At 40.6% G+C, this 27,449-nt stretch overlaps 1 long non-coding RNA gene across 2 annotated transcripts in view; it reads right to left on the bottom strand.

Moving 5' to 3' along the window:
• Window positions 1-22,409, bottom strand: part of LOC135984134 (uncharacterized) — a 46,499-nt gene extending 24,090 nt beyond the window's left edge. For both annotated transcript variants that reach the window (XR_010602042.1, XR_010602043.1), the window contains exon 1: window positions 21,775-22,409. This is a non-coding gene — a long non-coding RNA (uncharacterized LOC135984134). The remainder of the gene's footprint in view (window positions 1-21,774) is intronic.
• Window positions 22,410-27,449: the final 5,040 nt, after the last annotated feature.

Genomic DNA, 27,449 nt, shown 5'->3' with positions numbered 1-27,449 from the left:
GTGAATAGTAATTCATTCTCTAGCCTACTTCTAGGACAGTGCATAGCTGTCCTGCCCGTTACTCGAGGCAGTATTTCCCTTAATAAGGAAACTGTAAGAATTGGGTTCTTTCATAATATGACTTTTGTCCTTACTTTCTTTTAAACCTTGAGAGATTCTTATAAAAAAGGCAGGTATACTTCTCTGTTAGCTGTGTTCTGCATGGTTTCTCCAACATACGTGGCTAAGATGAAGTTCCTGTCTCAAAGCTGATTTCAGAATCTTACTAAGAATTCAAGAAGGCTGGTTGGTTGTGTTGTGGCAGTACCAAGTGATGCTAACAAGAGAATATATATTGACCGTTTCACCTCTGTGATGGAATCATCCTGGGAAATATTTGTGGATTTTTTAGATGACTGGACTACTACCTCTTGTGTCATGATGTGCTTGGGAGCTCAAGTGTGAAACTGTCCAGATTGTTTTATCAAAAATAAAATGGAAATAAGGAAGTGGAAGTGACTCCAGTAGACTCCCCTCCCTCATCACTAGTGTGGAACATCAAATGCAGCACCAACAGCCAGTGTACAATTGACAGATTAGTTTTAATCAAATTTTATTCCTATTTGTTATAGGGTAGAATTAACATTACAAATGCATTATACACACCATGTGTCTTTACAAACAGACTGAGCTGGTTTCAGATCAACACCTACAAAAAAGACCATGAGCATACAAAAGTATGGTATTTAATAGAGAACCAAGGGAAGACAGCCTTTGACAATAAGATGCAAAGGAAAAAAACACTATTATGTTTGTGTGAATGACTTAAATGGTGCAGTACAAACAGGACCCAAACAAGCAGTTTATCCAAAGCAATGACTACAGTCCTGAATGTATTAAGCACAATGGACATTGTGGAAATTACCTAAAATTTCTCCCCTGAAAAAATTACCTTCAGTTTGAAACCAAACTTGGAATATATCAGCCCCAAATAATTTTGTTTGTGAAAAAGTTATGAGCAAATAAAAAGCAGGGGTTAAAAATGATGCTTTGTAACGTTAGCTTTACTTTTCACACTATAAGTGACATATAGATTTGCTTGCCTCCCATATGGGTCAAATGTGATTCAGGTGAGACTGCCCTATGTTCTGAACACAGGGATTACAAAACTGTTTCAAAATAACTTTAGACTGGAGTTGACACAAATGTCACAACACTGTGGTGCAATCATTTGGTCCTGCAGAACAAAGTCTAAAAGGTAGGAAGTTGGCAACCCTAAATAAAATAGTAGAAAAATAATCCATTGCTGAGGTTAGGACCTTACATTTTTCACATGGTTTCTCTCTCTGAGATTTCTTTTTCTAACTTTAAGCCATTGAAATTGCAGTGATTCTTGCTCCCTTTAATGCAGTATTCATGCCTATTTATACCCTTGCATACTCTGATTTGTATTTTCTGGAGTCACACCTTTTCTATATTCTAACCTTGTTCATACTTTTGTTCTACTTTGAAGACAGCATCTTTCTAATAGCTGGCTACTATCTGATTGGAAAAAACAGACTGATAGAAATATTTGACCGTTTAGTCTGACCAAACCGGTTCCACAACCCCCCCATGCTAAATAAGTTTTGAAATTTCAAACTGCAGGGCTGAAAGCAAACAAACAAACACTAAAAGAATCTAAACAGCTAAATCACAAGCTAATTCCTTGACCATTTATAGTAAATTGGTCAGCTAATTTTCTATAAAATGAAATTTGTCCAAAAATTCACTTTTTTACATAGAAATTATTTGTTCTGCCTCTTAATTTCATGTGGAATCAAGAATAAACCATTTGGTTGTAGTAGTTCATTATTCTACAATGATTTACCACCTTATTTCACACTATTGGATTTAATGAAATGTTTGTGGAAGGATGTGTTCTTATCTTTGAATATAGTGATGTTGAGATAAATAGAAAGGATGAAATCCAGGCTTAATTGAGGTTCAGGAGAGTTTTTAATTGACTTTGATGGGGCCAAGCGTTCACTCAAAACACGCAGAATACTTTTTGGAGGCAGAATGTACAAATCTGGGGGGTTTTTTGTAATGGAAAAACTGGAAGGTAATATAACAGTTATGGCACTCCATCCCCAGGGGAGACTGGGAATGCCAGAGTGGGGATAAATCACACAAACTGGCTTGCATAATTTTGAGTCCTGGTTTATGATACAGACATTAAAGATTAAAAAGAAAAGGTACATTTTCTAGAATCCTCTTAATTGGGAAGGGAAAATAGATTCAGGGGGGGAAAAAAAACTTCCTGCATTTCCCCAGAGTAATTCCTAGAATCATAGGTTTAAAGGCCAGAATTGACTATTATGATCATGTAATCTGACCTCCTGAATAAAAGAGGCCATAGAATTTCACCAAGTGATTCCCCATAATTTCTGACTGACCTACAGTATATTTTCTAGAAAGACATCCAGTCATGATTTGAAGACTTCATGTGACGGAGACTCCACAACATCCCTTGATAAGTGTTTAACTAATCTGAAGAACAGAACATCACTTCTTTGAAGATTCTGTAAAGCATTGTTATTGTCGAGTACATGTGAATTTCTATGCTCTGGCTCCTGTAAACTAAAAAACATGATATTGTCTGTCCTGGTGATATTTCCAACCTGTATTGAAGCAGAATGTACCAGAAATTTTACAAGCCCACTGTTTCAATATTTCCAGACACATTTGGGTGACTCAAGAGATTACTCTGAGATCTTAACTAATGAAATTCAAATGTCAAACCTTTTGATGTTACTCATTACTACTATATAATCAGAACAGCCAGCTCACACAAGAGTCAGAACTGATTCCATTATCTCATTTATAGTGCCACAGGTTAAGTGACTTCATAGCTGAAGAAATGGCTGTAGAATTAGGTTTCCACCATGGAATTTATGGGTCTCTATTGCAGGGGAGGGAGAAGAGGATGGAGAGACTTTTCATGCTCTTTATAGCATATTTTAATGCACTTGCATTACTCCATGAGGCAAAGTTGATTTTCCCCCCATGTGGAATACTGAACTCAATATGATTTTTCATACCTAATTTTAGTGATGCAGTTTCAAAACATTGGTCTTCTCTTTTTCATTTTTGAATTTCTTTTATTATAGCTGCAGGAATTAAAATCCAAGACAATATTTTCCACTAGTGCATAACAGAAATCAAGGGTGTCTGGTGTATAATATATTAAATCTACCATAGATTACATGGGACCTTGCTCTAAATCAGACTGTTTAAAATAGAAGTGTCAATAATAATCAATAAGAATAAGAGTCAATAATAAGGCCTATGTGAAGCACATATGTACAAAACCAATTTCAAAAAGGAGTTATACATTTAAAAAAAAATCAGCTTTTAAAATAAGAGGGCAAATCATAGAGTACTTGTCAATTTTGATTCCCTTCCTCAGGTAAAACTACTATGAAAGAGCTTTACTTGAAAGAAGACTGAGTGGATTTTAAGTAAGCACTACCATATCTGGACCAATAATTATTAATTAATTATTATTATTTAAATGCTCACAAAATAGAACAGACCATGGGAATCCATTGTCATAGGAATTCAGGGGCTGCGATAATTCTAACTTTAAAACTTTAATGCATTCCAAGTGTAATATATGTGTGTGTGTGTATATATTATATCTATCTATATAATTAATAAAACAATTGTTGGCATATTTTTATCTGACTACACATTAAGACTGATTTTTATTTGGAATGTATAAAAGCAACTCTCTTGAGTAAATGATTTGGGGTTTTTTTTGTTGCTTTTTTCCATAAACCTATGAGTTTATGGAAACCATCTATCTGTGGAAAACAATTGCATACAATGCAATAATACTCTCAAAGAAAAGGTCTATAAGGCATTGTTCTGCTGATTCCATGAAACCTCCTCCCACTTTTGGCATTAACTTCTCCATCACAGGTGCTCCGCATACTCTTTCTAACCATTATGCTACTTAGAGGTCTGAAGGTGTCTACAAATTTATATTGAGCAGGTTGACATAGTCTGCAAAAGATTTGTGTGGCTGGGTGTGCAAAATTTTACAATTATAAAATGTCAAAAGAAAAATAAACTGAAAAAAAAGACAGAACTTTATAAACTCAGTATTGACCATTTCACATCAAAGGAAGCTTCTACTACAATATACATCCAGCTTTACTATAAGTGTCACTAGAAGAAAGGTTGAAAAAATGTCCTCTAGAGAGCTCTTGGGCAGGACTCTGTGGCCAAATACCCCCAGGCACTAGTGGCACTGATGGGGACTGAGAAGGCATGCGTGCTGTCCTCTTCAGGTTACTGCTTAGCACATAATATAGGTGTACGAAGGCTTCCAGGGTGAACCTGTATTTCTTGTAGGCCTCTGAGCCAGGGCAAAGCCAAACACAAATGCCAAAATGCGAAACACAAGGAGCACTACCTCATACTCGCTGTCACTCACCTCCCATGCTCTGCCTTCTCTGTATTTCACTTTGAATAGCAAATGTTTTTTTTTCCTTCCCCTCCATTCTCACTCCTGTTATGCTGAGTATTTCAAGGTTTTAAAACAATGTTCAGAATGATCTACTTTGGTGTATGGTATGCAGAATAATATGGGTAGCAAGTCTTAACATGTGTTTCATGGTCACTTGCATCTCCAATAAGATTAGACTCACCACAAATAGCTGAATGTATGGGGATCCCCAAGTACTTTTGAGCATTCTCAGGTCAGGAGATTTAGGCCTGACTAACAAGTTTTTCTGAGTATCAGAGGGGTAGCCATGTTAGTCTGAATCTGTAAAAAGCAACAGAGGGTCCTGTGGCACCTTTAAGACTAACAGAAGTATTGGGAGCATAAGCTTTCGTGGGTAAGAACCTCACTTCTTCAGATGCAAGAATCTTCAGATTCTTGCATCTGAAGAATCTTGCATCTGAAAAAGTGAGGTTCTTACCCACGAAAGCTTATGCTCCCAATACTTCTGTTAGTCTTAAAGGTGCCACAGGACCCTCTGAAGTTTTTCTGAAAATCCCTTATGCACTCATTTTGGAGAAGTCAGTTTGGAGAACTCAGTGGGTTTTGTGCCCATGCAAAATTTTGAAAATTCTAGCAATGAATTCTCCAGCTCTGCTTACTGATCTCCATCCATGAACCTCTCCTTTCTTTGTAGGATACTTGCAAAGGTTTGTAAGTGTCTCAGAGAATAACTTAATCATTGCATCATGTCTCTATTGGATTTTTAACTCTTTGGGGCAGACACTGTGTCTTGCTACCTGTCCTGTGAGTCACCTAGAATTTGTTCTGGGAGTTGTAGAGTATTCACTTTCCTGCTGCTCTGTTGCATTATTCAGCTTCTCTGTATTTTTCTAACTAGCATACTAGCTACTCATATACCTGTGTCCACATCACTGGTTTGTTGTGCCTTAGCAATATTTAGTGCTGTAACCTGTTCTCATGGCAAGACCGACAGATATGTTCTGTTTATGACTCTTGTTCATTCATTTCCTGGCCTTTCCTCATTCAACTGTTGTCATAAGGAAATCCATTAGTCATATGCTACCAAATGAACTGATTCTATGGATGCATTTGTAAATACCTAGTGTTAAGGTACTAGCTATGAATAACTGCTTTAAAAAAAACATAAGAGGCAATGGTAGACATAAATGGGAACAGACTTTGCTCTTTGTCAGGCTCACTAACATGTCACTTTAAAAATCCACAAAAAATATGCAGTTCATCATGCAGCAAATCAAAACTGTGTAAACCACATAGGCTCCCTTAAAATATGTTTTTCAATAAAATCTTTCATTCTATATGAGTTCTTTCTCAGCTGCACATCAAAGGAGCAGCCAGTGCAGAGAGAAGAGAGACAGCCAGCTAAAAAGATGCATTCCAATTTGAACTCACTTCTTCCAGTTTATGCCAGGAAAATCCTATCCATCCCAAATGATTTCTTCTGCCTTGGCATATAGGATGTGCAAGAAATGGTAAACATTTCCTATTCCTATCAGCATAGCAAACTGTTACTCTTATTTTCCTTCACTGTGATTAATTTTCTGTGTCATTCCCATACTCAGGCAGAACTGAGAAGTTGTTTACAAATGTACTTGCTCCTGCTCCCTTTGATGCTCTCCAGATTCTGCTAGAGATCCTGGCAAAGTCACCTTCCTAAATATGTTATCTATGTGCTTTTCACTTCCTTGGATATTAAACTGTTTGGTAAGCTGGCTCTTAACTTACCCAGTTTTATCCTTCAGAGCAAGACTTGGACATGACTTTTGACATCTATTACAGCTCAGAGTAAGGAATTTCCTAATCTTCAGGCTGGTGGACCAATCCAAGGAGCAACCTCAGTTAGATTCAGGATTTAGTCCAAGGGGCTCATTCAGCAGCTGAGGATCACCAGAGAGCAAGAAACCTAGCCATGCTTCCTTGCCCTCATCCATGCCTCATACACCATTGGTCTGTAAAGGGGAGGGGTAAGGTATAGGAAATCCCTCAGCTGACCATGTCAGCTGACTTAAAATTTGCTTTGCACTATTGGAGAGGTACAAAACAGACTTAGTAAAGACAAGGATCTGTCTCAAAGCATTCGTCAAATGGATACTCTCTTTTGCCTCACTGGGTTATTATACGTACACTCTCCCATCTTGTCATCTTCCAGGAGATATCCAAGGTGCCCTGCAAAAATGTCTCAGATTTCCTGATCTCACAGTCCATTATAATTTATACAATATATTCCCCTCAGTCCGCCTCCCACTGCTTTAGATGAGAGAGAAAACATGTGGGTTTTGCAGTTTGTCCAGAAGGATAACAAATATTGGCTCTGGCAAAACAAGGGTCAAAGTGCATGTTCCAACACCAAGAGCCCCTCAGACACAGCACCCTCTCATCATCTTCCTTTCATTTATATTGAGGAGCTCCAGGTTGAGTGCTCCTGCTGATCTCAAGTGTAGCAGTATGTCAAAGGGAGAGAGGCAATTTCCAGGTAACAAGGTCCCAAACCACTTAGGGCTTTATAAATTAAACCAGAACATTGAATTTTATCTATTGGAAGCCACTGCAGATCACTGAGAACAGTAGTGTAAGAATGCAAATGGGGTCTAGGGGCAGTGGACAGGGATAAGTTATAGCAGGAGGCCAAAGTCACATAAGGTCACCTAGTGATCATTATAGTGCTTATTTAAGCAAAACATGCAGGTCCAGATCTACAAAGGTATTTAGGTTCCCAACGCCCATTGATTTCAGTGGAAATTAAAAGCCTTAAATACAACTATAAATCTGGGCCCCAATGCACAGATGTAGAAAAAGTTGATAGATTAGATAGATAATCTTTGAAAAACCTGGAAAAAGGGAAACTTTAGCTCATTGCAACTTTGCTTCCTCTTGAGAAAGGGGATATGAGTTTTAGAACTGCTTGAAACCTGAAGGACTTTGTTCCCATAAGCTTAACAAGTATATGACTGCAACTCCTGTTCATAGGTTTTGAGAATTTTAACCCTGCAGATTCTATTGAAACCCTTTCATCCCCCGAGGCTCAGTTTTTCTTCTCACTGGCATACCACCTTCCAGCAACCAATATCCGATGGACTCCTTTCCTGTTACTAATGAAGTCTTCTGGATGCAGCCCAACCTCCACCTTGCCATTACGCAACAGTTTACTTTCATACCTTGATAGCAAATTTTTGAGGTGCCCGGTGCCACTCCCTCCTATTCTAGGAAAATGGTTGGGTGGGAGGAATGACATAATGCAGTGGCAAGAACAGAAAACACTCTGCCATAACTGCTGGCAGCTACCTGTACTGAACTTAGGATAGATGCATTCTATAGGCCCAAAATTATTCACACTTCTGAGTTCTGTAGCTATGCCAACCTAAACCCCAGTGTAAACATACCGAGGTCAATTGAACAATGCTTCCATCAACCCAACTGCCATGGCTCGGAGAGGTGGAGTTCCTACAGAAACAGATAAACCTCTTCTATCATAGCAGGAATAGTCTAAACAAGAGCGCTACAGTGGCATTGATACAGTCTGCACATTAGTCTATTGTAAATAAATGCTCCCACCTGCACTAAATAGAAGATATGTGAGCATATCTAGGACCCTTCACTTTTCATGGCACTGGGCTCCTTCTGATCTTAATGCACCTGTTTATCAATTAAGCCTCTGATTTCTCTCCAGAATTGAGGAAGAAAGATACCACCCTAGTTCAACATTCACAGATGGCTGCATGAACGCAGGCCCAGGGCAGGAAGTAAAGGATTAGGAGGGTGGTGTTGTAGTAAACAAATTTACTGTGATCTCCACTGTAAAAAGTATGAGAAAGTTCATAACATACTAAATGTTGATGGGAAAAAGTACAAAAAGCAGACTGAATTATTTTAAACAAAAGGGCCTACGGATATATTTCCAGGACTATGTTAAAATCATTCTTGGTAAATGCAGAAGAGGTGGAACTGGACATTAAAGAACCAAAACCAGTGTAGCAGATATTAGGCCTAACTGATGGACAAAATAATGAGGGGATGGGCTATTCCCCCCATCAATCCTTTTCTTGGGGTCCTTAAAGAAATAATCTTTGGGGGGAAATAGCGAAGAGACTACTGAAGCAAGCTTCACCATCCAGGATGTTTCTCCTACCATGTCCCGGGACCCTGGAGCCTTTGACATTCTAATCCTGAGAGATGTCCTTACCAGAGGGAGAGACCCAGATAACTTTGCCACCACTATTGGCTCCAACTGAATCCCAAACACTACCTGGGATGGAATGGGTTCAGACTATAAAAACAAGAGCAACAATAGCTCAAGCCCATCTCTATTAACTTCTTTTCTTTTCCAGAAAAGGACAGTTATTTCCATTTTTGATATAATCTAAGAAACTGTCAGACAATGGGGGTTTCCTTCTAAAACCTCTCTCTAGCTAAAGGGAAAGAACAAGGGATGTTATTAAAATGAAAACCTTATTTAATACTTTACATTTCAAATATTTTAACTATTTTTCCTTCTTTTTTCTATCTTTGCTCAAAGGATGTTTAAAGATGTGTTTGTGCCAGGATACTCTGCATCCCAAACACCACACCTTGTTTAACACTGCTTAATGTTGGACAGTGACTGGCTTATGTTAACTCCTTTGACTTATATATTCCCTCTAAATTAATACAAAAGCAGGCAGGATTTGAAGGAGGATTTGGGGCAAGAGTTAAAGAAAGGGGATTTGGGGAAGGATGAGGGGAAAGAAAGGGAATGAAATACTGGGCATGGGGATTATCAAAAGACAATGAGCAGCAGGTAAAAGTGAAAGGTTAGCAAAGTGTAAGAATTCCGAGAAGGAAGAAGGGGAAGGCAGAGGGATATCTGACAGGGGTAAGTGGCTAGAGAGATCTGGCACTGGGTAAATGCAAAGGGTGCTTGGTACAGGGAGAAGGCGAGGGATAATGGGGAGAAGGAGGAGATGAAGTAGAAGGGGGAATCAGGGAATGGCAATGGCTGGTGATGATGAAGGGGGGAAAGAATTGATACTGACCTGGAATACCAGGCAGCTTGTAAAGCTGAGGGCCAGGTATAAGGAGGAAGATCTCAGGGTTAGAGGGGAGGAAGATGAAGAGGACAGCCAGGAGAGGAGTGTGCTTCCTGCAGTAAAAAGCCAGTGCTTTCTCCTGGTGCTATGGGAGGTGGTGCCTGGCAGATAAATTTCTCTCCTACTGCCTGCTTGCAGTTGCCACTATGGAGTTTGCTCACCCATTGGTGGAGGTGTGGCGGGCGGGAGCTGTTGGGCAAGCATACTTCACTGACTTATTTTTTGTTAGGGATTTTCTCTCTTGTTTTTTTTCCAATTTCTTTTCTACTCTGAATTCTCAGGCTTTAATCTGTCCCTATCTTCTTCTTTGGCTATCCCTCGATGCAAGGATGATGTCTGCCAAGGGGGTTCATTGGTGAATTTTTAAGTGGCTGAGGACCCCAATTCGTGCCCTGCAGATTTTCCCACAGAAGTGACAGGTGTGATCTTGGAGGAGATATAGTTGTTGGCTGAACTGTTGTATACCTTTTTTCCTCCTTTGTTGCTTCTCTGTCTCATGAGCATGTCTGTTCTCCTCATAGTGAACTGTGGCTTGGTGTATGGTGTGGTGCCACTAAGTTCTGTTCCATGCTGAGTTCTCCCAGTTTCTCTGGTGAATGCCTCCCTTTTTAAGGTGTACTTTCAGTATGTCTTTGAAGTGCTTCTCCTGTCCTCCATGAGCCCTTCTTCCCTGACTTAACTGAGAGAAGAGTATTTGCTTCAGGAGGCAAGTGTCAACCACTGTGGCCAGTCCAGCGGAGTTGGTGTTTCATGACCTGTGCTTCTATACTGCTGATGTTGGCTGCAGAGAGAAGACTGATGTTAGTGCGTTGGTCTTCCCACCTGATGCTGAGAATCCTTCTGAGGCAGCGCTGCTGGCACCACTCCAGCCGTTTGAGACATAGTCTATAGGTTACCCAGGTCTCACACACACAGAGAAGGATGGGGATGACAACTGCTTTGTAAACCAAGATCAAGGTTCCTGTTTGCAGATCCCTATCATTGAAGACTCAATTGAGAAGTCTTCCAAAGGATGTACTGGCACAGTGGATCCTGTATTCAATTTCTATATCAATGCTGGATGTTTGGGAGAGGTGGCTCCAGGCAAGGATCTTCCCTGCGATGGAAAGGAGGGCAATACCTCTGTAGTTCCTGCACAAAGATTTGTCGCCTTCCTTGAATATTGTAACAATATTGGCATTTTTAAAGTCAGGTTGAATTTCTTCGCAGGTCCAGATTTTGTCGAGGAGTTGGCACAGTTTGTGCTCGAGCATTGTTCCACCAGCTTTAAAAACCTCAGCTACAATGCCATCTGGCCCTGGTGCCTTGTTATTTTTTGTCTGGGTGATGGCATGCTGGACTTCCTCAGAAGAAGGGGGATCAGCAAGGTGTTCCATTGCTGAGCATTGTGGAACAGACTCGATGGTGTCTTCAGTGACCATAGATACATGGTTTAGTAGGCTCTCAAAGTGCTCCTTCTGGCATTGTTTAATGGCTGCATTGCCCTTGAGGAAGGTGGAGCCATCTGGTAACATAAGGGGATTGGGCCTTTGGAGCTTGGCCCCTATATAGCTTTTGTTGCTTCAAAGAAGCTTCTCGTGTCATCCTGGTCTATGAAACCCTGGATCTCAGAGGCCTTCTCTTGCCACCACTTATTTTTGTAAAAAGCAACAGAGGGTCCTGTGGCACCTTTAAGACTAACAAAAGTATTGGGAGCATAAGCTTTCGTGGGTAAGAACCTCACTTCTTCAGATGCAAGTGTTGCATCTGAAGAAGTGAGGTTCTTACCCACGAAAGCTTATGCTCCCAATACTTCTGTTAGTCTTAAAGGTGCCACAGGACCCTCTGTTGCTTTTTACAGATTCAGACTAACACGGCTACCCCTCTGATACTTGACACTTATTTTTGATGTCACATAGCCTCCTTGGACTTTGCCCTTGGACAGGTGATAAGCTTCATGTTTTCATTGGTTAGAGGAATCCTTTTGTCATTTACAGAATGCAGATCTTTTCTGTTGAATTAATGCTAGGGTTTCCTTGTTGTTTTCCTCAAACCAGTCTTGTTGCCGATGAGTGCAATATCCTGTAGTTTCAGAACATGCACTGTGAATGGTATTTCTGTCCCTAGAAGTGTCCCTTCAATGGGGCATGCCCTCCCACGCCCCATATTGGTGGCCTTTGCTCTTTTATACCCTACATTAGTGTTCTCAAGCCTTCCCATACTGGTCTCCCCCAACTCTCCCAGGCCCATCATCAACATCTTCCAGTCTTCCCAGAACCCATAATCTTACTCCATCTCTCCCAGGCCCAATACTGTTGTTCCCTAAGCCTCTTTACTGATGACTCCTAGCCTTTCCAGGCCCCATATTGGTGTCCTAAAGCCCTGCTAAGCACCTCATGGTATTCTCCAGCCCTCCTAGACAGCAGATAACCCCTCGCCCTCCCAGGCCCCTCATTGGTACTCCACTGTCTCGCCAGCCCTATATTCATGCCCACTCTCTAGAGGATCTGTTTTATTTCTTCTCTTTTATTCCCTACTCTATATTTTACTTCTCTTCACTCCGTTAGCTCCATTTCAGACCTTGTCTCAGCCCTGCACTCTCAGACACAGTTCAGGCTTAGTATGCTCACCTACTGGTCAGACCTTCATCTACCACTCTGCCCCCAATAAGGCAGCTTGTTCCTGGTCTAGACCATGCCCCTCACATTCCCGCTTCAATGGGTCATATCAGGGTGATGGAACAATTTGTATCATGGGGTACTGAGAGCCATTGTAAACTCTGTATATGGTGGAAACCACTTCAAGCCAGAGGATGGTGCTGCACTCCCACCACCCCTTGTTCCAGCACCTATGGGTGAAATGGCAGGCTCACCACACACAGTTTCCCTGTTTTAAAGAATATAGGGTGACCCTACAGCTGCAGGAACCCAGGGAAATTGACTGACCTAGGGAGTGGAGCAACTAGCCAGATGTAGCTGTAGGATAGCAGAGGACATAGGTAAAGACAGCAGACAAATGGCTGAAAAGGAAGATTTAAGCAATGAGAAGAAAGTGAAAGATCTAAATAGATTAACAGATTCAGATCCAGAGATTATAAAAGCAAAAAAGTGATAATCGAATCTGATCTTGATAAAACAGGCCATGGGAATGAATTAATTAATTCCTGTTTCAAGTAGAGCCAATCTCTTAGAAATGCTTTTAAGGAGGACCATGGGAGTCCCATATAGAGTGTGCTCATTTATTTGAGTTGCTTGAGTTTGGGTAGAATGTATTTGATCAGGAAGAGCTTTCTATTTTGACAGCTACATACAATGTAATTCATTAGTCAACAGAATATTTTTAGCTAGCTGGTACCTTTTGACAATTCACCAATTGGTCACATTAAAGCATGAGAAATATCTCTTTCCTTTTCCCTTCTTGGAGATCCTCACACACAGTGAGCCATGCTCACGCAAGGAAGCATAGACCCAAATGGATGGGGGAATTTGGCCTTCTTGTAACCTACTGTTAGGTATCCCCAAGCAGAGGATGTAAGATGAAAGACCCAGTTATGTTTTAGCTATTACTCCCCAAAATAGGAGGAACCCATTGGACGCTACCTCCCCTAATCCTGAGTATGGGTGGGATGTGCGAAGAGAGACTTCACAAGCTCCTGCCTTCCAGAAACTTTATCAGGGAATGAATACTGACTCTATGAGCTGCTGTCCCCACCCAGTCTGTTGGGGGATGAAGTAAGACCATACCCCCACTACAAGCAACAAAAACTGGATAATGGAGTGACTCCACGAATGACTGCCCCCTTCCTCTTTGCAAGCCTTGTGGTGGTGCTATGTGATGCAAAACCTTATGAGCTGCTAAACCCCTGAACCTGGAGAGGAGATGAATAGAGACTCCATGACCTGCTGCCACCACCTACCAACCTGGGGTGTGTGTGTGTCTGTATGTGATGGTGGTGGTGGTGGTGGGTGAATAGCAAGTCCATGAGGGGCTTAAGGGGTTCTGCAGGGATCTATTCATGGCCCACTGTTTATCAGTATATTTATTTGTTCTGGTTGTGCTGGTCAGACTTTCCATTAGGTGAGAAATTCTGCCATTTTGAAGTGTGTTTTCATTCTGAATGGGACGTGTCAAGCACATCCACACCTTCATGTTTACTCCCTCATTGAAACTGTTGGGCAAGGAAGAATGGAGCCTAGGCTTCATCCTCCTAGTTATTGACCATGACAGCCAGGCAATGGGGATGGGGAAAGAGATAATTTAAAGCTGCTATAGGCTAAATTATTACCTTGAGTGTGCAAAGGTCTGGGGAGGAAATAGGTAAGAAATTGGCATCTTCCCTGGGATGCTCCCAGGGCAGCACAGCAACCTACAGTCCTTTATTATGAACAGCACTTTGGGGCAAAATCTAATCCACATAAGACAGTCCCTGCTTGAGTTATTATTGTGTTGCCACTATCTCTATTTTATTGTGAGTCTCACACTACTGGACGTTTTACTTAAGTTCCCAGCAGCTGGAAACAAGTGATTAGATGAGATTCTCAAGATTTTTTTTTTTTTTAAATGAGAACCACCTTTTGTCCCTCATGGTTATGGAGAAAAGCTGAAAAACTGTGAGCCAAGTACATGTTTGGGGTTGGCAATACAAGTTACCCCAGAAATGAATTTGGCCCATGTACCTCTTCTGTTCAGCTCTCAGAAAACAACATTTTTTCACATCAAGGGTGAGTGAGAAATGGACTAGATTTAGAAATAAATGTGCTTTAAAAACCGTTTAGGTCTCCCCCCACCACCTTTTTGTCACCATCCATAAGCAAATCTTTGTAGAGTAGAAAAAGCAAACAAGAAAACTCAACAGAGCTTGAAAATTTCAAACACAGATCACTATTGTTGGGAAACTAAAACATTAAAATCCACTCTTGAACAAGACAAAGCATGTAGCTTGTTTTTATTTACTTTTATTGAACTCTGCTAAATTTCTCATTGAGGTATTACAATAATTCATAATAATTAATAATGCAGTTATGCTTGTTCCTGTTTAAAAATTTAGTTAAAGTTTTAAATCAATTCTTCAAGTGCTGCTGAGTGCATTAGCTTTTACTGTCAGACAATACATCAAAGGAAAAAATAAAATAGCAAGCAACCAACTGACTCTTTGGTGTCGACAACAGCAGCCTTTTATAAACACATTAATGACTGAGATAGTGTTTTTCACTCAGTATGCACTGAGGCATAATGAATTTAGGGCTCCAAGCTGAAATATATTTTCCCTCAGGAAAGCACGATCATTTAAACAACCATTGATTTGTTACCTGATGCATTGATACTTTATCTGAAAAGTAAGATAAGATTACTTTGAAGAAACTCATCATAATAAATAACGTACAAGAGAATGGAAAAAAATATTCATCAAGGAAATATTTCTCTTATTGAATACTTCAGTCATGCAGATAATGTGCATACAATCACAGAAATGGCTTTGTTTTAACTGACTCTGAATAATATTTATGAATCTATGTTTTAATATTTTCACAGTAAAAATGTACTCAGTATACCAAAATTATAAGCCCCACATTTTTTTTTACAAATGCCTCACATCTTAGCATGTGTCTGATGGTTACTACAAATATATTGAAAACTGATAATTTTTTTCTGGCAATTGGAAGAATAAACAGACCAGTGGAAGCCTGAGCCTTTGTAATTTATCTGCATTACTTTTTTTCAGGTTTAAAACTTAATTGTCTTCAGATTCCATGCAGGCATGTAAATTGGATCAAATATCCACCTTTACATAATTATATTATTATGATTTCATAGATATAAAGCATCATAAACAATATAAATAAAATAAATAAATGGGCATAGTGGTCTATAAGCCAGGAGAGGGGAATAAGGGAAACAAAGAAACCCAGTCAGACCCATCATATCTGGCTTCAACAATGGGACCCTACATACAACTACATTCAAGAAAGTCACAGATCATCACACCTATGTTCATAAATCTAGTAACCACCTCAAACACACCAAGAAATGTGTTATCTACAGCCAGGAACACAGTTACCTCAGAATATGCTCCAATGAGAAAGACCAGGATATACACCTTAACATCCTCAAAACTGCCTTCACCAAACAAGTGCACTCCACCAGAGAAGTAGATCACATCATGGAACCAAATTAACCTGCTTCAATACAGAAATAACCCCCCCTCCGACTGCACACTCCTAGTTATCACCTACCAGCTCACACTGGAACCCATACGGGTATCATCAAACAACTACAATCCATTCTCGATGGGGACCCCAGCCTGAAATAAATCTTTCTGAATCCCCTCTTTTAGCCTTCAAACAACCCCTCAACCTCTCCAAACTCATCATCATAAGCAAGCTCCCTAAAGACCAGGACACACCAATTCAAAGTGGTACCAGACCCTGCCAAAACAACAGATGTGAAACCTGAAGACCACTGCTACAATGATCAGACCCCACCTCCCCAACACACCTTTCAAGATCTATGGGTCCTACATATGCCTATCACAACATGTGGGTTATGCCATCCAGTGCATTAAATGCCCCAACAACAATTATGTGGGTGCATGCAGACAATCCCTATGATCTCAAATGTACTCACACAAGAAAATGATCAAAGACAAACATCATATCACCTGTGAGTGAACACTTTTCACAACTCGATCACTCTGTATCTGACCTACCAATCCTCAGCCTCAAAGCATGGGTGGAGATTGGTGGAGCACAGGGGAGTATTATTCCCCTCCCAAAACTGGAAACATCTCAGAGGTGACACGTGGGGGAGGTGATTTATCCCATAGTCCTGCTTCATCCCCACAGAGGAATGTTCTGCGCGTGCTGGTCAGTTTGCCCACATGGTCTGTGTAAGGGGAGGGCAGGGAGCAGCTCCTGTTGACTCACCACACAGCCCATGCGGGAAAACTGACCAGCAACCACAGACTGCCTGGAGTTGCTGCTCACCTTCCCTTCCCCTCAGCCCCATGGGGGGGCATGGAAGAACATGAGGGAGGAGCCAAGTGCTCTCTGCTAGCAGGTCAGTTTCCCCCTCATGGGCTATGTAAGGGGAGTGCAGGAAAGCAGAAACCTAGGAGAGCTAAGTAGCTGAGCTGATTTTCAAGTGTCTGTTCAGTGTACAGTCCAGATGAGTGAGTGAATTCTGGGGGAATTGGAATTCTGCACTTGGTTAATCTTCTACTGGGGAGGGGGGAACTTCCTCTTCCCCATAAGCATCAGGGACTGGGTGAGACCCACCCCCAGGAACCTCCCGGGTTGCAGGAAACTCTTCACCCCTCCCTTATTTCCTGCCCACATCACTCCTCAGCCGCAGGGGGGAGGAGTCACTGTATGAAGAGCTGCCCCCACAAGCCACCCAAACCCCTTGCATCTGAACCTTCCCCCCCCCCCCCCCCGACACACAGAACCTTCCCACTGAGCTCCCCACACCCGGACACTTCCCTGTCGAGTCACCCTGCATTTTGATCCCTACACTGCTGAGCCTTACCCCCTGTATCCAGAGCCCCGCACCATGCCAAACCCAACCCCCCCACTCTCAGATAACCCGCTGAGCCTTCTGTGCCTCCTCTACCCCACAAATATAGAAGTCAAACTATGCCTATGCCTCAAAGGAAACTTGAACAACATTTTCAAAAGTTGAGACTGGGAGCTTAAATTCAATAACTTCACAAGACACTAAAAATCATGGTCTTAATAAAGACACTGTACTTATGGCTTATTTTATTACAACAGTCAGTAACCCACTTACTTCCATTTTTGTTCTATGACTACAGGGGTGTTAATGGGCCACTTCACCTTGAATGGTCCTTTAGAATATGTGCTATCTCTTTGATCTTGTATTTAACCTTGACACTCTTAGTAACTTTTCCAGACCTGCACAGGAGCTCTGTATAGCTCAGAGGTTTTTCTCTCTCAACAACAGAAGTTGGTCCAATAAAAGATATTGCCTCATCCACCTTCTCTGCCCAACAGTACAGACAGTTTGATGTGAATAGGAATAATTCTTTTGCTAAAATTCCAATTTCCTTAATTCAGCCACTAAGCAGAGAAAGCCAAGATGATTCAAGCTATCAACCACCCCAAACAAATCGGCCGATCGAGAATTGCTGGAATGTGTGGTGGAGGCAAAGAACCTTCTCTTTGGTGGCTTCCATAGAATAAAAGTAAGCAATCTTTATGAAAAGAAAGGTCAGATTCAGAAAGGGAATTTCACTACCCTTTCTTTATCGTTCTTCCTTGGGACTTCATCTATCACAGAGCATGTATAAACCAAGGTGTTCTGTGAACATAAGACTGGGCAACAGAATATCCAAGGGCTACTTGATGAATGGTAGAGGGCAAATGATTGTTACAGAAGCCTGCCAATCCATCAATTCAGACTGTCAGGAAAAAAAAAGTTCCCTCCCCTAGAGCCCTCTGAAATTCTTTGGTTGCATCAGGACAGACCATCCAAAGAGGTCCTATGCCCTGACTTAAAGGGTGCATATCAACTCCCTACTCTGTTTACTTTGAGTTTATAATCTAAACAACACTACAGAAAGATTCAAACAAATGTTTATTTACTTTGGACTTAAATTTCTTCTTCATTACTTCTTCCTTTTATTTAGATGGAACAGAAGTGTTTTGATTTTGGTTGGAATGGAAACTAATTTAGACTTTAATAAAAGATAAAATAAACTCTAACTAGAGTCATCGGATTATTGAAGACAAATGTACTAGAATCTTTAGGTCTCTGATAGAAGTCCTCCAGTAACCAAGACACATCAATAGTCACTTCAAAAAAATTTTTTAGTTCAAGAAACTCCTTTTTTGAGATGGAAGTAGATCAGATAAGAATTAATACAGAGTAGTTCATTAGAATGGGTTTGTTCTCATTTTTAATGGGCTTTCTGGAGTCTAGTTCAGGATTTGTTTCTGTTTTCCATCTCCCAGTTTTCTCTCCTCCTGAGTATATTGTACCTATGTTTCCCTTTCCTCATCTCCTTTTTTAATACATTTTTTAAATACTCTCTCACCGATTGTATATTTTGCCCTGCTGTTGCTTCACTGAAGTCAGCAGCAAAACTCCTATTGACTTCAATGTGGGAAGAATCGACCCTCACCTCTCCCCCTCCCTCATAGCTAGCAGCAAAATCCCACTGACTTTGGCTGTGATCTCTGAAACCAGCAGACAGTGCTTTGGAGTTTTGATCCTAGTCAGATCATTTTTCTGACAGCCAGCACCGTATCAAAATAGAATCATCACTCTGTCTAAAACCATGGATTATAGGTTTATTTTACTTTTATTTATATTACTGAACCAGCCTTGAAAACATACATGGATTAATATGACAGGAAATTATTTTTCACAGTCAAAATAACTTTGCAGATGCTGAAAAAAAAAAATCAAGGAGTAGTTTGTGATCCTCACAAGCTTCAATACCACAAGGTTCAGCCATCTATATCTGTAAACCCTGCACTCGTATTGTATATGGCAGAGGTTTTCAAACTGTGGTCCGTGGAACTCTATTCAGGTGGTCCGTAGATAGTTCTCACTAAGGTGTGTGCCTGGGCAGCCACACATGAGAGAATGAAGGGCTACCCACCTAATTAGTGGAGCCGCGCAGGTATGGCTCCACTAATTAGGTGCCCGGACTTTGGAGAAGACGCACATGTAAGTTGAGGTGGTGGCCTTGGGGGGAATATGGGGCAGGTGGGAGGAGGCAGTGGGGTGAGAAGAGGGGGTGGGGGGCATTTGGGAAACGCAGGGCTGTGGCGGTCAGAGAAAGACTTTCCCCAGCTCCAGGGCTGCAGCTGCCGGGGAGAAACGGTCCTCCTTCCCAGCCTCAACTCTGTGGCTGCTGTGGAGGCAGAGAGGACCCCCTCCTTCCCAACCCCAGCTTGGGGACTGTCGCAGCGGGGGAGAGAGGGCACATCCATCGCATTAGAAAGATAAGACTACTGATACTAAAATATGAGTTGTGTGCATTTATTTGTAGAACAAAAACACGTTAATTACTATTAACTTTTTTTATATTGCATTTTTACCCAAAGCGCTTTACAATAGTTAGCTAACGGTACAAACAACATTTGGAAAGATCATTAAGTGGTCCACGGAAAAAAGAAAGTTTAAGAACCACAGGTATACAGACACCACTTACTCACCATGACTTTCAAAAACTTTAGCATATCAACTCCTATAACATTCTATAATTATTGGAGTAGCTTCTCAGTTGGTTTTACACATTACATTTAAGTCACAATGAAGCTATGCTGTTCTACACAAACTGAGGTTGGAGTCTATTATATGAAATGTTAAGCCACTACTACAAAGCAGTTAAATAAAAACACCATACATTTAGGGCTAGATTCATGTTGAGAAGTACCTCGCTTGACAGATGATCTTATCAATTTTAATTGGGCAACATGCATAGTCAGGTACTATTCATCATGAATAAGGGTGGCAGAATCAATCTGTACAATTTAAAAAAGTTATCTAAGACCAAATTGTAGTCTAGTCAAGAACTTTTTTTTACAATATTGCAAGCTTGTCTCCTTGAAAAAAGTATTTGTGTTGACATAGTAGACTTCTGTAAGGTATTTGCCTTCTTACCACACAATATTTTACTAAGAAACTAGAATGATACAAAAATCAGCATAGCCACTTTTGAATGCATTTCATGTGTGCTAACTAATAGGTCTTAAGATGTAATTGTAAATAGTGAATCATCATCATTAGGTTTATAGTGGGGTCCCACAAGGATTGATCTTTAGCACTATGCTATTTAATATTTTTAACAGTGAATTGAAAAAATCATTAGTATTTGCAGATGACAATGATTGGGGGAAATGGCAAATGATGAACCACTGTAACAGACCATCATTAAATTTTGTTCAGTAGTTTTGGGAAAGGATGACCCTCTGATGTAGTTCAAATTATAACACTATAACTCTACTCTGAGAGGTCTGTTCACATATGCTCAGCTTCTAAATAAACACACAAAACCAACCATAAATATTTTTCAAAGAGGCCCATGTGTAAAGATTATCTGTAATAGCACCAGCTGTTGACTTCCACTAATATTCCACTCCCTCCCTTTTACCATTTTTGATGCTCTGACAGCCTTCTCTGAATAACCTTCTTTTTATCAATATCTTCATCCTACTCTCTAGCTATAGTCACATCAGAGCCAAGGTAGATCCCATATTTAAAAACAAAACAAAACAGATTTATGTTACTGCTTTCCACTTTTGTTAATATTAAATAAAATAGTTTATTGTAGGCTAGTAACTTTAAAACATTACTTTTAAGAGTCAACAGTCTAGGATACAATTTTCCAAGAGCTGCTTGTATCTTGTTCTATCCCCAAAATCAAGCTAGTAGCTGCAACCTCCGATTCCTTCCTTAAAAAAAAAAATGATTCAGTCCCTCTTGAATTGATTTATACCACTTTGCTTTTATTATTGACTCTGGCAGTTTGTTACTTATTGAGACTACTCTTTGTGTAATGAAATTCTGCTTGAATTGCCTATAGGCAAGTCTTGTACTTAACTTCAATGTATGAACCTGTGTTTTTAAATGAGTTACTATTTCAAGCAATAGATTTCTTTTCAGGATTGTATGTATCTCTGTAAGATCTTGCATCTTGGCCTCTTTTTTTTTTCCTGACACTGTGGGGTAGATTTTCAAAGCATGTTTTTTTAGCATGCAATTGAGAGCAATGAAGCAATATATATATCCTCAAAGAAATAGGAAAATAATTCTAAATGCAACAGAAAATTAGGTATCGCTGCCCCTCACTTGTGCATTTAAGATATAGTTAGGACTCCAATTTTTTTGCAACCTATTATAAGGTTTTTAACAAATTTTTGTGTTTATAATTATACAAATAAACATTCATTCACTATGAATCTAATCCAATGTCCACTGCGGTCAAGGAGAGCTTCCCTACTGACTCCAGTGGCATTTGCATCAGGCCCTAATATACTGTACAAAACAAGTCCAATTTTTTGGTCATGTCTGCTCTCTGCAGACAGCTTTTCATGACACTCTTAACTATTACATTCAAATAATAACCTTTTCAATCAAAGAGAGAATTAGTAGAATAGCAAAAATATATTTAGTGATGCTGAGAGCAAACTGTTATTTCACTTCTATAACATGAAAGTTTCTATAGTAACTTTTCCCTGGTTTGTGCCTTACCTCATCCCAATCTCAGAAGTAGGAATCCTTTGTCTGGATCAGCAATGAGAAGATAATCCTTCTCTACTGTAACAATTGCAGTCCCCCATCCCTTCCTGATGAGCACTCTGGCTACTCATGGACTTCAGAAGGGGAGCCTTGTCACTTATTGCCTGGATGGAAGGGTGCAACATAAGCCTATTGGCGCCCGTGAGTCCCAAGGAGAAGATTTGCCCAGGGATACTACTCTATTGTGGGAAGAGAAGCTTCCTCCCCTTGCCTTGGGATTAGAGCAGGATGGAGCTTTTAACACTTGCAGTGATTAGTCCACTATTTGGGGGCTCCTAGGGGACCTTTCCCTCACTGCCAGACTGGCTTGGGCAGCATGTTCCCCCCCCCCCCCCTTCTCAGCAGCCCAGTATTAGCTACCAGGGCATGGGTGGCCTAACTAGTGGGTGGAGCAGGAGCTTGTCTGGTGGTTACAGTGGCAATTTGGAGTAATGGCAGGCATGGATCCAGGGTCAAGGAGCAAACCAAGGGTCAGAACTGGAGTCAGGATTTGGGAGCAGAGCAGGGAGGCAAAGACTAGTCCGGAGTGAACAGGAGTCAGGGCTGGAGTATGGACTGGAAGCAGGAGCAGGTCGAGTGCATCTGCAAGCACGGCACACACTGAGCAGCTTGTGGGCTGCTGCAAGGCTGAAGTAGCAGGCTGCTTGCTCCCTGGACCAATCAGGAGGCACAATCATTTGAAGAAAGCTCATTGGGCCCAGTTGAGCTTGGTGAGTTGCCTAGCAACCAGGATTGGCGCCAGCTGTGCTCCTGACACCCAGGAAATTCATAGGTAGATTAAATTGTAAAATTTATGTTGTCACAATTTGGCAGGTGCCCAGTGCAAATAATCAATCAACAGGAGATGTGGCTTTTTGATAAACCAAAATTGGAAGCCAATTAGGAGAAGTCATCTCCAAAAGAAGAGGTGCTGATAGCAGGCCTTCCCCCAGCTGGAGAAGATCATAAAGGAAAGATGACTTGTACTAGAGAAGTTTTTGCTATATAGTTCCCACATATATTACTTAATAAATGTGCAGCCTACCTAAACCACATTTCTGATGTCTTGTCTTTCTTCCTGCAGCGACCAGGACAAAACATTTATGTATTTCAATTGAAAGCCAGGTTCCTAGGGCTTCCACTTATTATTGCTTTTGTGCATGTGTCATAAGAAAGTGCATCTTCAGGTTCTCCCCCCCCCCCCCCAAGCAGCTGGCTGTGGCATGACCAGTGTGCCTGCTTCTGTATCCTCTTTATCCACATGGGCAAAGAATGATTTTTCTGTGTATGGCAGATTCAAACCTTTCCATTCATATGAAGTGCTACAGTCCACAGGTCCCTCATGATAAAAACAGTTCCTCTCAAAACTCTACAGTAAAACAATGTTAAAATACAGCTGCTGTTCAATCCCATTCTAAGGTCACCCATTTAACAGTCATTAACTACTCTATTGCCAGTCTTTTGCTCCTGTTCTAGGCCACACTGTCTAGGCAATCCACCTGAGAGTTCCCGCTTCCATTCCATGAGTCCTCCTGTAGTCCCAAGTCCAGTCTCCCACAAGAGAGCTTCCCATAGTGTTTCATTCTCCAAGGCTTCCTCACTTTTGTGTCTTATCCTTTCTGAGGGGATTCTCCCACAGCCTTTCACTCAGGTCCTCTGCCATTGGAAGTGTCATCTGAAATGTCACACTTCCCAGACCTTCTTGCCTGTGAGTCCCACCCCTGGTCATAGGAACCTCTTTCCAGAGCCAGTTTTTTGCTTCTGAGCCCAGCTTACACTAACCAAACTGTTTTTCTCCTCATTCCTAGGGACTACCGCAGAAACCTTCCTGCAACTTGCCAGCGTTCTTCAGCTCTTGCCAGTCCTCTTAACAGCTTTCCTCCAAACTCATCACTGGCAACACAATTTACTGCTGTTCTTCTGATCTCCTGCTATTTCCCTCAGGCAACTCTATCTGTCTCACATCTGTTTTTTATGCAGCTCATACCAGCCCCTTTTGACTCTTCAATCTCCTCTCAGGTAACCTGCCCCATCTTCCTCCTTTTCAGGTCCAGATGCCTTCTCTTGCTGTCAGCTGACCATGCAATTGCCTGTTCTGTATCTATAATTCAAGCACATAGTTTGGAAAGTGTAATCCAGTAGCTAGACTAAAAGTAGGTATCTTTGCTTATGATCACGGCCCTGTGTTGTCTGCAATTCCAAACACACTGTATTGGAATATGTTTCTATACAGGGTTCAACAGGGACTGACTCATTTCCCTCCTTTCTGGCCACTCACATGGGAGCTTGCCTCCTGAAAAGATCCAGTAGTTTTGATTTTAGGTAACCAATGAAGAATACGAATAAAAGGTGACCTCTTTCTTCTGGTCTGCTTGCTTAAGTATAACAAACCAAGCAGAAGACTTGATTTCAATAGGACTGCTCATGGGTTTAAAGTTAGGCAGGGGCTTAAGTGCCTTGCTGAACTGGGGCCTTAGTTAGGGGTTACATGACCCCTATTTATACAGTTTATAGAGCTTTGGGGTGAAAGTTCTATATAAATATCAGTCTTGTTGTTCTTCAATACCAAATTCATTGACATCCTATTTTATCTGGTTGTTAGTTATGAATATTGATACAAGACAATATAAATCAATTATCAGTTCATTAAATTTAAAATGTAGTAGATGTGAAACACATTAATTTTCCTTATGGATTTTAAGGACTAGTGTGGGTTGAAACAACTAACTCAAAATGGAAAAAAAAAGCTACTAGAGTACTGTACACAGATGAGTGGGCCTTTACAGAATATGGGCTAATTCACTTCTTATTCATACCACTGCAGCTCTGTTGAAGTCATTAGGGATGGTTTGGTGTAACTGAGGGAAGAATTTAGCCCTACTTCTGCTCAGTAGATATTCAGAACAACTATCTGATGAAACGATTCACCTCCATGGTAACACCAACAAACTGAGCAAGATTCTACTGAAGTTGTGAACATGTGGTTCTGATTAAAGTTAATGGGGATTATGCACAGATGTTTGCAAGAGAAATTAGCTCATTGTTTGCAATTCTAAATGAAGTGTAATTCATAAGCACTTCTGTTTTAGGGCCCATTCCTATGCCAGGAAGAACACAAGGATTACACATACAGGGTGCAAAGTTCATGTATTGCATATTCTGGAAGGTCTTTAATTGGCATGATCTTTTCATTCTCCTGGTTTTAAATCATGAATCTTTACATGCTTTGAAACATCCACCCATGATCTTTGCAGTTGTGTGATTATGGAATCCCGAGAGTTATTAAGCACCGCGTTAGGCTGTTCAGCTCCCTTCACTCCAGCTGATTTCAAATGGGAGTAATGGGCATTCAGTGCCACAGGATCAGATCCTTATTTTTTGGAAATCTGAGTGAAAATCCAGTTATTCTTTAGTATGGGGTACAAAACAAAACAATATCTGGTTAATCCTGAGTGGGAATGCAGTGGATTCTGTTTGCCAGAAGCTGGGAATGGGGGACAGAGTATGTATCACTTGATGATTACCTGTTCTGTTCATTCCCTCTGGGGCACCTGGCATTGGCCACTGTCGGAAGACAGGATACTGGGTTAGATGGACATTTGGTCTGACCCAGTATGGCCGTTCTTATGTTCTTATGGATACTAGGTACATTATTATGCAGTTTTGCTTTGCTTGTCCCTAGATGAAGTGAAGTGAAGGCAGATGCAATGCAGTATTTTCTAGTCTTTTTCCAGGCATTTCAGAGCTGACAGGAGGTCCCACCCTCTAGTGAAGTGGGAGGATAAAAAATTCTAATTACTCATATAGCAGAAAATTATATGCTGCTTTTTAAAAAAAAATGTAGATGTGTAGTTCACCAGTAATGTAGCTCATCAAAACTTATTTCACTGTAGGCCTACAGGCATCTGATCAGAAAAAGATGCTCCAATAAGGGACACATTTGACTGTGGCCCCAGAAATGAAAGGCCAGTGATTAATCTTCCAAGTTCATTGCCTGAGTGCATCCTATTAACCGTTAGAACAGAAACTACACAGCATAAAAGTAATCTCAAGAATGTAGGTCAGTTGGAATATTGCTGTACCAACACTTGTAAAGAAATGGGCTGCAATGTATTTTAAAAATTCAAAAAGGCTTTTATACATCCACTAATAAAAGATGCCAAAGTGCTTTTAGTAGCAGATTTAAAGTGACTTATTGCTTGTGGTGATTAAACCCAGCAGGCTTGCTTGTTTTACAAACAGTATCTAGCCCCTTCTTTGTATAATTCGTAGAGACACATAATGCATTTGCTATCACAAATGCAGAAATGTAAGAGCTTTAACATCTTTCTCCTAACAGATCACTTTTAAAAAATGTTTAGAATGGAAGGTTTTTATCTTATTGACTAAATCTGTTTGGAATATAGGCTATGGACTGCTATTACTTGCTGTTCTTCAGCAGTCATACATTACTCTTAAAGACATTCCAAAAGGAATAGCACATTGGACTTTAGTATAGAAATGAAAGACTGTTTTTAACAAATTGAGTAACACCTAAAGAATTTCTCTTTACTCACACCTCTTGTTTTTGCTCTTCCATTTGAACAGAGCTGTACAACTGAGGCTTACATTCATCTGCTCCACACAGAGCCACGAGTTAATACAGTAGTAATAAAGTTTCTCTCTTATCTACAGGATTTTCTTTTATATGCTATGGAATCTTCTCTACAATTTCCTGTCCTGAGTTTTCATCTAATGTGATGTCTTGTCAGCATGATCGCGTGCTGTTTGTAGCTTGTCCTGTGGATGTTCTTCTGTTTCATGTGTTGTGGCATGCTCTGCCTTGTCTGTCAGATTACGTTTCTTCACCGACTTTTAGCTCCAATAAAAAGTGTGTATGAAAAAATGAATGAATGTACTTTACATGGGGCAGACTTATATTTCATATGAACTATTCAAACTTACATCTTTTGCAATATTTGAAATCATATAAAAGATTTATTTCTTTAAAAATAGTCTGAATAATCTAGCTCAGATTTTAGAGGTGGCATGTTCCTTTTTACAGACCTGCATTTCACTGTTCGTTGCTGAAATTCATGTCCTCTACAAATGCATTAGTCTCTTGGCTGCCCACAATCATGCTAGTCTGTTTCAATATCATATGTGTTCACTCACTAGTTGTTTGGTGAGATGTGCCAGGCAATGATATGTTTACTGTGACAGTCTGCAAAACATACTGCTGCTGCTGTCTTTTAGGTAGGTAGTCCACCCTCTAATTCAGTATTTGTACATTAGTTCCACAAGTCTTTGTGAACATTAATACACCTTTTGACACTTGTGTGCCAAAAATGAGTTCCTGAAAAGAAAAGGGAAGGGACATGCAGAATTCATTAGATTTCTGGTTGACAAAAAGTAAGATTTTGTGGCAGGGCATACCATGAAAACTACAAAAAGTATCAAATATATACAGTTTGGGAGCACAGTGCCTCACCTTGCAATCCTTGTAAAGGTCAAATAAACTTCAGTGGAATTTGTCACATGAATAAAGATGACAGAAAATCAGAGCTATATTTGCAAAAGTGGCAACATAATTAAAAGTTACTCTTGTGCTTGTTTAGTGCAATGTGAGAAACATACACAGAAAACGTAACCTTAAAAAAAACCACTGT

This window comes from Chrysemys picta, chromosome 5 (assembly GCF_011386835.1).
Source record: "Chrysemys picta bellii isolate R12L10 chromosome 5, ASM1138683v2, whole genome shotgun sequence".
Classification (NCBI taxonomy): domain Eukaryota; kingdom Metazoa; phylum Chordata; order Testudines; family Emydidae; genus Chrysemys; species Chrysemys picta.
Note: the sequence above shows the minus strand (reverse complement) of the source record. Positions and strands in the feature narration are given on the sequence as shown.